Consider the following 11304-nt stretch of genomic DNA (forward strand, 5'->3'; position numbering starts at 1 on the left):
TTTTTTGTTAGTATATTCTTAGTTCATGACTTGGATCTTACTAATGTTTTTCTTTTCAATTTGTGTTTTTGTTGGATGTACAGTAACTGCGACCCTGTGTACATATTTTCGTCCCACCTCATGTACCACATGTGGTATGTATAACAAATAAATCTCTCTGAATATTTTGCTAACAGACAGAGAAACATGTCACTAAAAGTTATTAGCAAAGTTTGAACCCCAGATGCCATATAATCAGTCAGAGATCATAGTATATGTTGGGGGTCAGTCTCTGCTTCTATCGCACCAAATTTTTGCACAATTTCCACTTCATTTGGCTTAGTTTAAGTTAATTTTGTCCTTTGGTTTACCTTTCTGTAGTGGCTATAGTTAATCAAATTCACTCTAAAAGTTAACCAGTTGTAGATTTTAATGCAGTGATTATTTTCTGAAAATTTAATTTAATTCCAACTTGCAAATATCGATATTTTGCCAAAGGTTCAGACAAATACATACAAATGCAGTCAAAAATAAACAACTAAATAAATAAATAATTTACCACTCCTTCTCCTTTGGCAGCGGGCGATACCAAAACACCCCTGGCTCTTTACCAAACACTGATGTGGTACAGCAGGTTGTGTTGGGTTTGATCCTCAATCCCAAATCGCTCCAGTCTTACCAGCTCATGTGACCTTTTAGCTCAAGAGCTCTCGCATTAGTCGTGTTTTTACTGGAGTTTAAAACACTTTAGCAGCCAGATAGCCTTAAAATGTCACATCACTCAATGTTTCTAAGCATTTTCTGTAAGATGTATTGTTATAATTACCTCAGCAACCTTCAACAAGCAAAGCATTTAAGAAGCTTTGGCAAAAAAAACGGTGTATGACAACATGTTAGAGACAGCTTTAAACTTAAATCCCAACAAACAAAATGAGGTCCAATATGTTTCTTCTGCAGAACATTTTGATCTTTCTCATTTAAAGCACTTGTGGTAGCACGTACCTCAAGGTTAATGGCGATAATGTGCTTTGAATGCACACAAGCTGTATCGTGTCCTAAAAAAATATGTTTATTATGAACAAAGTCTAAAAGATCATCTTGAACAGAAAGAAAGTTCAGACTGACTCAGAAAGATTCATAATTTAAAGTAAAATTAGGCATGGCTATTTTCACATCTTTTACTCTAATATGCCGCTGCAATGATACCAGGTAATAAGATGCTTCTTCTGGCTATTGAAATTGGCAGCATCCCATCTGCTTTACATCCGCCCAAAAAATGCCTCGGAGATGGTTAATCGAAAAATGTGCAGGATACAGAGTATTTCTGTTCACAAACTACAGACTACTACTGTACTTTCACCTGATAATGTAATAACATTCATTGACCAGTTTGTTAGCAAAATATCTCATGAACTGCTTCACAGATTTTATTGAAACTTTCAGGATGCAATCACTTGACACACATCTACAACTGTTTAACATTTGGACTGAAAACTATTCAAGACGGCTGCCACAGCTAATCAAACTTATCAAACACAAAAACAGGTATAACTCATTCAACTGTTCAGCTACTGGCCTAAAATCTGGCGTGGTAGTAGCTGAGAATCATCCACACCCTATATTTAAAGCACAAACAAATTCTTTGAGATCTTTGGTAAAAGTTCAGCATTAATTGTTGGAGTCTGTCTTACTTGTCTGTTAGGAAGAAATCTCGTGAACTACTGGTCGGATTTTAATTAAACTTTCAAAATCTAACCACTTGATGCATATTTATAACTGATTGCCTTTTGGAGTTAATCTCATTTAAGATGGCTGTCACAGCTAATTAAATTTAGCACACACTAAAATGGCTACAACTCATTAAATTTTACAGATATTGAACTAAAATGTGGTATGGCAGTAACTGAGAGTCATCCTCATCACATATCGCAAGCACTAACAAACTGCAAAATGTCTTTGTTTAACCCTTTTGCACGCAAGGTGGGTAGTAATGTGCATTTCACCAAGGAATGCTAGTTTGTATGTTTGTTTCTTAGACTTTTCATTCAGTTCCACATATTTGTTTTGGAATACTGAAAAAAAAACATATAGAAAGAGTCATACAGTATATGTTGTATTTAGTAAAGCCACAACTGTTAAAAGCACAAGATGGTGACACAGAGGAACAATTTGAATTGAGTCCTCATGACAAACACGCCCCGTTTACAAAACGCCATGCAGTTGTGACTGAAGCGTTTGGATGCACTCTTATGAAAACCCATGTTTTTCAATGAGAACTGAAATCAAATGTCTTCCATGATTATTCCGCCACAAAACAACACTGGAAGATAAGACCCTGTGTGTAATCGGTAGAGAGGCTTGTCACTTGTTTTCCTCACTATCTCCCGTTCCTCATGTTGTACCTTCTCTCCTCTATCTACCTCATTCACTTTCCAATCCCTTTTCTCATTTTGCCTGTCTAAAATGAGCATCTCCTAATGTTTTTTCCTCTAATTTCTGACTCCTATTTCTATTTCCAGTCTTTTTCTCTGCTTGTTGGAGTGCTGCTCCCTGTTCTTTATATGTCTCCCTCCCCTCCTCTGCCCATCTTTGCTTCCATTCATCATTAATTCATGCAATGCAACACAGCAGAGCCCGAGTGATACACTTCAACCATAACAAACAAGCCCAAATATCTGCACTCAGCAGGGATAATCTGCATCAATGAGGAATCAAGAAAGAGGGTAGAAAATATGAAAATGAAGTTTACCTGTTTTTGGTTTAGTTAGTCATTTACTTGCAATTCCAAAGTATTAAACGTCCAGCATTTCTTAAAGGAATACACATCACCCACTGCCTGTTTAAACCATGAACATCATATGTTAAGAAATGAAGAATTGCTACAGTTTTTGGCCAAACCTTGATAATACCATCCTTCATGCACATATGCAAGTTTTCACATAATCCTACATGATCTGTTAATGCTTATAGTAAATTATGTCAATAACTGTGAAGTACTACCACAACGGATTTTAGTTCAGTATCTGGAAAATTCACTAAAATAGAAGTAATTATGTGTAAATTAAGTTTGATTTGCTACAGAAGCAGTCTCAACAAGGGTTGCCACAATGTCCCATGTCAAAAGCCATCTTGCAAATGGGGTACAGCAAGAAATACAATAAGCTCTGAAGGAACTGTTTAAAGAAGCAGTACATCCATGTCCTCCAGTGCTTGAGTTATTAAAAAAAGTTAATGTTTGTAGTATACGGGATAAGTTTTTTTTTTCTGGACTGGAATTGAACAGGGAATCTTAAACCTGTGTAAATAAAGGTTGAATTAAAACGTGTTTTTTGTTTGTTTGTTTTTGTTTACAAAGTGAGGATGATCTTTAGACATGGGAGGGATCTGCAGAGGATAGATATTGCTGAGGATTGTTTCCTTAAGAGAATGTAGGGGGAAGGCTTTGGTCTGAACACCTTTTTGCAGGTGCTTACACGCGTTCAAAGTTATGTAATAAATGTTGACCGGTCTCAACCCTAAAAATATCTACGAGTCCTTGTAACAAGTGTAATTTCCCTGACTCGAAGAAGAGACAAATTATCTGGTAATTTAAATACATAATTCTGTAATGTTTATTGACAGTTTGAATAATAACAATGTGAAATTATGACAAATATGAAATATGGATGAATAATCAATAATATTATTTCAGAAAGTGAATGATGAAAATAATAGAGACTTTGAGAAGAGTATTTTGAATTAAGGTTTTAGCTCTAATGTTAAAAATTAGGTACGCTTTATCTCAGATTCGTGAACTAAATTATGTCTAAACAAACTCAGTTGGCACTTGTTGCTTTCTCTTCAGAAGGACGATTTTTTATCCTACCAGAAAATATCCACTTTTCATTACCACAGTGGATGTGGGTGAGCTGAAGAAAGCCGGTGACCTGCTGTCCCAAGAAGGAAACTTTCCTGAGGATTGCGTTTCTTTCGGCAAGACAGCATCATTACTCCTGGGTGTCTGAGCAAATTACGGACTTCTGGGCTGGCTCAGAGCCAACTCTCCACCAGGACCCACTTCTTTCTTCATGGCTGCTTCTCCAAGAACGTTCTAATCCACAACTCCCCTCAACAACTTTTAAGCAACTGCACATCTCAGCAACTGCCCACAACAACTGCCCTCTGGTGTCAGTTTACCTGACACATCAGAAGTGGCCATGCCCCTGATCTTAACCAATTAAAATGCATCTTTCAACCCATGGGTGTGAACAAGAACTGCATAAATTAATTTAATGATGCCCTCTCCTCAAAGTTTTTAAAAGAGGAAACACAATAGCTTTTGCTGAAAATGTCAACACCTTGTTTTACATAAACACCATTTCTTTTAGCAAAATGCAAGTTTGATCCTGACACCACTTTGTTACAAACAAAGACATTTGCTGAAGCTCTGTCTGACTGGGGGGGGGGGGGTAACTTCCTTTGTTAACATGGCAACAATAGTCCCTGTGTGTAAGGTAAAGTTCGCTTCTTTTCCTGGGCTTTCTGTTAAGAGACAAAGTCTGTTCCTCAGTAAAGAGGGTTAATTTGCACAGAGAGTTAATTATCATAGTCAGTATGTCAGGTTGGTCCAGGATGCTGACTTCATCCTGACTTGGGAGATTAGCACACAGAGAAAGGGTAGGAGAGACACAGTGTCTTCCAGGACATATCCTGATGCATGCTCAATAATCCAGGTAGAAAAATCTAAAAAAATGTTAAATCTGTTCCTCTGGACATTCAAATAAAAAAAATGTAGAAACATTTTGTCTTTCATCCGAAATACTTTCTCAGTCTGAGGTGCTGTATTCAGCTCAGTCTTATAAATAGCACCTTCTCATAGTGGATCAACCAATTTGCTGCTGACAGACAAAACCATCTGCTCACATGCTCAAGAAGGACCATCAGCCTAACGATGGATCATTAGCACCCTGATGGTTGTTTGCTATTCACAGGGGTTTGAGTGATACTAGCAATAACAACATTGTAAGAGGTGGACAGTTGAAAAAGGAGGCCTCCATCCCCGTTTAATGATGGACGGTTTATTTTCAAAAAGATGGCCTCCTTTACTCCTCTCAAACCATTGTTCCTCTCTATCCAGGATGTGAGCATCTTCATCCCTGAAAGAGTGACCCCTGGCCTGGAGATGAGTGTAGACCGCAGAGTCCTGGCCTGATGATGTTGCTCTTCATGGCTGGGCCATCCTTTTGGCCAGTGGCTGTTTAGTTTCCCCAATGTAAGACTGATCACAGCCCTCCTGACATTGAACAGCATACACAATATCACTCTGTTTGTGCTGGGGGACTGGATATTTGGGATGAACCAGTCTTTGCCATAATGTATTTTAGGGTTTAAAAGCCACTGGGACCTTATGTTTAGAAAATAAATGTCTCAGTTTCTCTGATACTCCCGCAACATATGGAATGACCACTGGTCTGGTTCTGGATTCCTCCTTTTCACCTGATGGCTGGCTGGAGTCCTGTTTGGGTTTCTTCTCTGCTTTCAGGAAGGCCCAGTTAGGATGTTCACATTGCTCTAGAGCCTGTCTTGTGTGGGATTTCTCCTTCTGCCTGGCTCCTGAGTTAGTGGGGATGCTGTCTGCTCTGTTGTACAGAGTCTTGATGACTTCTAACTTGTGCTCCAAAAGGTGATGGGAGTCAAACTTCAAATACTTGTCTGTGTGGGTGGGTTTGCGATACACCTCAGTTTGCAAACGTCCTCTATAAGAAACTGAGACCTCACAGTCCAAGAAAGCCAGCCTGTCCTTTTTTACATCTTCTCATGTGAACTGTATATATTTATCCACAGAGTTGATGTGATCAGTGAAATATTGGACTTCCTGAGATTTAATTTTAACCCAGGTGTCGTCAACATACCTGAACCAATGACTTCCTGGTGTCCCTGAACAGGACGTCAAGGCTTTCTTTTCTACCTCCTCCATGTACATGTTGGCAACAATAGGAGAAACTGGAGACCCCATAGCACACCCATACGTGAAGTAGGTTGACTGCAGGCACAGTTTCAAGAGTTGACACAGTTACTCTGTGGAAATCGTGGTCCTGATGCTCAGAGTGGTGTCTGATTTTAATCTTAAACTGACCACCTCTACTGCATCATCAACAGGAATGCACGTAAAGAGTGATGTGACATGTCTCCCAGGATGTTCTGTCTCTTTGAGGGACCTAAGTGGGATGCTACAAGAATAATAGTCATAGTAGATTTAGGTAAAGCTGTATTGTGGTAAGGGCGCTGTACAGGTCTGTCGTGGTGAAGAGAGAGCTGAGTCAAAAGGCGAAGCTCTCAATTTACTGATCGATCTACGTTCCTACCCTCATCTATGGTCACGAGCTTTGGGTTGTGACCGAAAGAATGAGATCTCGGATACAAGCGGCCAAAATGAGTTTTCTCCGCAGGGTGTCTGGGCTCTCCCTTAGAGACAGGGAGAGAAGCTCGATCATCCGGGAGGGACTCAGAGTAGAGCCGCTGCTTCTCCATGTCGAGAGGAGCCAGTTGAGGTAGCTTGGGCATCTGTTTAGGATGCCTTCTGGACGCCTCCCTGGTGAGGTGTTCCGGACACGTCCCACCAGAAGGAGGCCCAGAGGAAGACCCAGGACACGCTGGAGGGACTATGTTTCTCGGCTGGCCTGGGAACGTCTCGGGATTCCCCCGGAAGAGCTGGCCCAAGTGGCTGGGGAGAGGGAAGTCTGGGCCTCCCTATTTAGGCTGCTACCGACCCGACCCCGGATAAGCGGAAGAAAATGGATGGATGGATGGATGTATTGTGGTAATTTGTTTGCAGGCTTGGAGAGGAGAGTAGAGGATTTCAGGACTATTGAAGATGATGGTGGTAATGGTGAATGGATTACAAGGTGGAGTGTGGAATGACAGAACTTCAAGGCTGTTGTATGATCACTGGTTGTAGGTCATGCAGAGAGGAGACAAGAGTTTTCCAAGGAGGAAGGTCCCAAGGAGTATTGGCTTTAAGGACACAAGGAGATCTGGCTTTCAGGGAAGTGAACCTATGGAATTAGGACTAGAAGAGCTGAAAGAGATATAAAGGTTAGCAAGCTTATCTCTGGACAGTGTAGTGAGTAACTGCTTGTGACTCAGGTTTTTGTTTATTGTAACACATTGGCACAAGTTTTATTGGAGAACATGAGCTTTAATGAAAATAGAATGAGTGATGAAATTCTGAGACCAGTGATTTAGACAAAGTCTTGACATGTCAATTTTTTCACCTCAAATGCAGTACATAAAGAAAACTGCAGTACATGAAAATAACCAACATATGTCGCTGTTTTGGACATTTCGGAGCATTTCAAGCTCTTCGAAACATTAGGCCATTTTCTGAGGAACCGTACCAAAGTGGCTCAGTGTTTCAGGATGTTTCGGTTCCACCATCAATTGGATAAAGTATTTCTTGGGCTGTCACTATGTACCAGATTACAAATGTTCCAGAGGTGGAATGATGATTCCACCAACATTAAATACTCAGGGGTTCATCAACCAGGATCAGGATTGGTTGTTGGTGATTGGCTCTGGAACCTCTGAAACCTGTAAGAATGTGGTCAATGGACAGAATACTGGAATCCCCACCAAGCCATCTTGGATTTAGATGTGGCAACCCAATTTTGGATAGTAACCTTTCATAGTTTCTTACTTCTTAATAACATTTCTTCTTAAAAGCAGTCACACACCATAATGGAAGTTGGCACATTGCTTATAGTTATCCAGCTCACAAAACAGACAGACAGATGTATTGAAGGAGGATATTTGCCCTAAGTTCCCTCTGCACTCTATGATGGTGGACAATAATGCCCTTTTCCTTTAGTAATGGAACAGCATGGTTCGACTTGACTCTGCATGGTTCTAAAGCTTTTCCACTAGTAACGGTTCATAAAACCGGTCCCCTTTTTCAGTACCATTTTCTCTCGGTTTCCAACTGGGCTGAGTTTGCACCAAAATGTGATGTCAGATCACTGTCGGTCACTGATTAGTCAGGAGGTGGAGTCACTGGCTGTTTGAGAAACTTTAACAAAAAGATCCGCTATTTGCAATAACTCAAACTCGAGGAGCGACTGGACCTATTTTAAATATTTTTAAAACAATAATGGCAACACCATGGTCTAATGCTGAAGTGCAGGCATTTTTTTGTGCTTGGTGGCTGATAACAAAATTCAGAGTGAGCTAGATGAAGCTTCACCGGTCCCCCTGGTCCTCTCCTCGGAGCCCCCTCAGACCGGGCAGGGCGTCATCTCCCCGGCTCTGCTCCGCCGGTCACTGCAAAGGATCCTCCATGCTGCTGACCTGCAGGAGCGTGCGAGTCCGGGGCTTGGGCAAGCCCCGGCCTCTTATGCTCCTGCTTTAAGGTCCGCTGGTCACTGCGGAGGACCATACAAGCTGCCGACCCATTGAAGTGTGCGAGGCTGGGGCCCACCCGAGCCCCGGACTCAAGTGCTCCTTAAGGCCAGACCGAGCCCCGTCAGACTGGCGGACCTGGACGGGTCTGGGATGGAGGGTGGAAATGGATTGAAGGAGGATATTTGTATTTATTTATTTTTTATCAGTGAAGATTAAAAAAATAAATAAATGGTGCCGGCTTTATGATGAAATCCTGTTTTGACTTTTATGACTTTATTTACTAATCTTTCAAAGTTAACTCAGCTGAAAAATCATAAAAAGGCACAAAATTATTGGATCTCTCAGGAATATTTCCCTCAGATATGTTTAAAGAAGAGCTACAGCCTTTAGTTAAACTTTATTCTAACCCACAGATGTACAAATCACAAAAACAAAAATTATACTTTAAAACAGAGCTAAAAATAATACATATATATATATTTGTGAACAAAAACCAAAATCGCATATGTAAATTGAACAATTAAAGTAGACACGAGTGCAAATACATGATGAAGAAAACATAAAATTTTTAATATAAATGTTTTTGTAGAATCTGGTTCATCAGAGATTTAATGGTGAACAAAAATTTATTAAAAGTTAATAAGCAGGATTTATATTGTTTAATTTGATCATTTTAATAATCTGTATTCTTTTTAATTTACTAGAAACTTCAAAATAAATTCTCACCCTGTATTGAAACCTGTTTCATGGTCTTACCACCAGCATTACTGCCACGTACTGATAAGGCGTGTGACGTCAATTTGAACCCCGCTCACTAGAACCGTGACTGAAAGTGTAATGGAAACACAGCTCGTACCGTGCCGAGCCGAGCCGAATCGTGATGTACCGGTACTAAAGGTACTAATGGAAAAGGGGCATAAGAAAGCCCAAACATGTCACAGACATTTCATTAGGACTTCAGGAAAAAGTAGCCTCGTGGAAAAAAAAGTGGCACAACATGTTTTCTTTAAGTAAAAATGGCAATTAGTTGCCAGATTAACAGCTTCTGATGATGCACACAGAAATATACAGCATATATTCACATCATGAGAGTGAAAAACGCTGCAGCCTGCTCACAGCCGTGATTAGCAGCTGATGTAAAATCACAGCTCCAGTGAAAAGCCCTAATTTGAGTCTATTTTCTGATAACTGCCTCATCAGCTTATCGCGCTCTCTGCTCGACAGAAATAGCTAATTTTGGGTCACTGATTTGTCCATAACAATGTTGAAAGTTGGGTTTGTCAGGAACAGCCTGAGCGCTCATTGTTCTCAGGCGGCAGCTTGTCCTTGAAGTTGCACAGCCTTCCAGGACAATGAGTAGATTTCATCCCCAGATGAGAGCACTGCCTCTGAGCACTTTGCGCTGGCTCATGTTCCTTCTCTATGGACCGGCCAGTTTTGGCAGGCTGTTTGTCAAAATGCCACGCAATTGAGAGGGCCCATAATAATGTGTTCACAAAACTGTATGCTTTGTTCATTGGACACCTGTCATAACTTATTATGTCAAATTCATTAATCTGCCTGGATGCTTCTGTTTTAGTAATACTAGTACTAGTTTTAGTAACTCCTTTAATACTTTTCAAACAAGTTATTCTCCAAAATTATTATTTTTTCATAATTTTTGCTGTTCAATTTGTTTTATTGTTACTGATTATTCTTCATCCATCCATCCATCCATTTTCTTTACCCGCTTATTCCATTTTGGGTCACGGGGGTCGCTGGTGCCCATGTCCAGCAGTCACTGTGCGAGGGGCGGGGTACACCCTGGACGGGTCGCAAGTCCATCACAGGGACACATAGAGACAAACGAGACAAACAAACATTCACTCTCTCACTCACACCTAGGGACAATTTAAAGTTACCAATCAGCCTAACATGCATGTTTTTGGACTGTGGGAGGAAACCGGAGTACCCGGAGAAAACCCACGCATGCACGGAGAGAACATGCAAACTCCACCCAGAAAGACCCCTGAACCGGGGTTTGAACCAGGGACCTACTTGCTGAGAGGCAGCAGCTCTACCAGTTGCGCCACCGTGCTGCCACTGATTATGCTTATCTGGATTAATTATTTTGTTATAACATTTAAAATACCAATTTGGTCTTCTCATTTGAATAATTATTCTTTTGTCATGGTACCATATTTTTCGGACTATAAGGCACATTAAGTGAAACAAAACAGTCAGATAAGTCAAATTTTATTCAACTCATTCACAATATCTCTCAACATTGGGATTTACCTGTCTAAATAAAGGTTGATTGATTTACATTGTTCAGTTGTACCACATAAAATCAGTTCAAGGTCAGTAAGCACAACCAGAATTACTACATAAGGCGCACTGGATTATAAGGCTCACTGTCAATTTTTGAGAAAATTAAAGGATTTTAAGTGCACCTAATCTGAAAAACACGATATTTCCCGGTAAACAGATTCTACGTCAGTGACTGGGTTCTGATTATTATAGGATGAATACATTAGTAACGTTGTTGCTGGTAGTAAACTGACTGGCTGGTGACCCGCTTTAACGAGTGCAAAACAATAAGTGTATTAAAGTAATGAGCACGTGACACCCTTTTTAATTCATTTACTTATACACGCTACAGTCCTTTAATTAGTGGTGGGATAAATCAATAGGATTGATCCAAATATCCACAAGGATCAATATGGAACAATATAAGTATAATAGTATCAATACCCTAGTTTCAGTTTTAGTCTGTGTATGTCTCGTTGTTTTCAAGTCTCGTCACTGTTTATTATTACTATTTACTTGGTATCAGATCGATACAAAATCTTGCAGAATCGCACACCGCTACCTTTAACGACTCTCACAAAACAATTTTGCATGTGCTTTCCTAAACAGAACTTTTATTTATTTATTTATTTATTTATTTATTTATTTATTTATTTATTT

This window comes from Nematolebias whitei, chromosome 19, assembly GCF_014905685.2.
Source record: "Nematolebias whitei isolate Nwh7 chromosome 19, NemWhi1, whole genome shotgun sequence".
Classification (NCBI taxonomy): domain Eukaryota; kingdom Metazoa; phylum Chordata; class Actinopteri; order Cyprinodontiformes; family Rivulidae; genus Nematolebias; species Nematolebias whitei.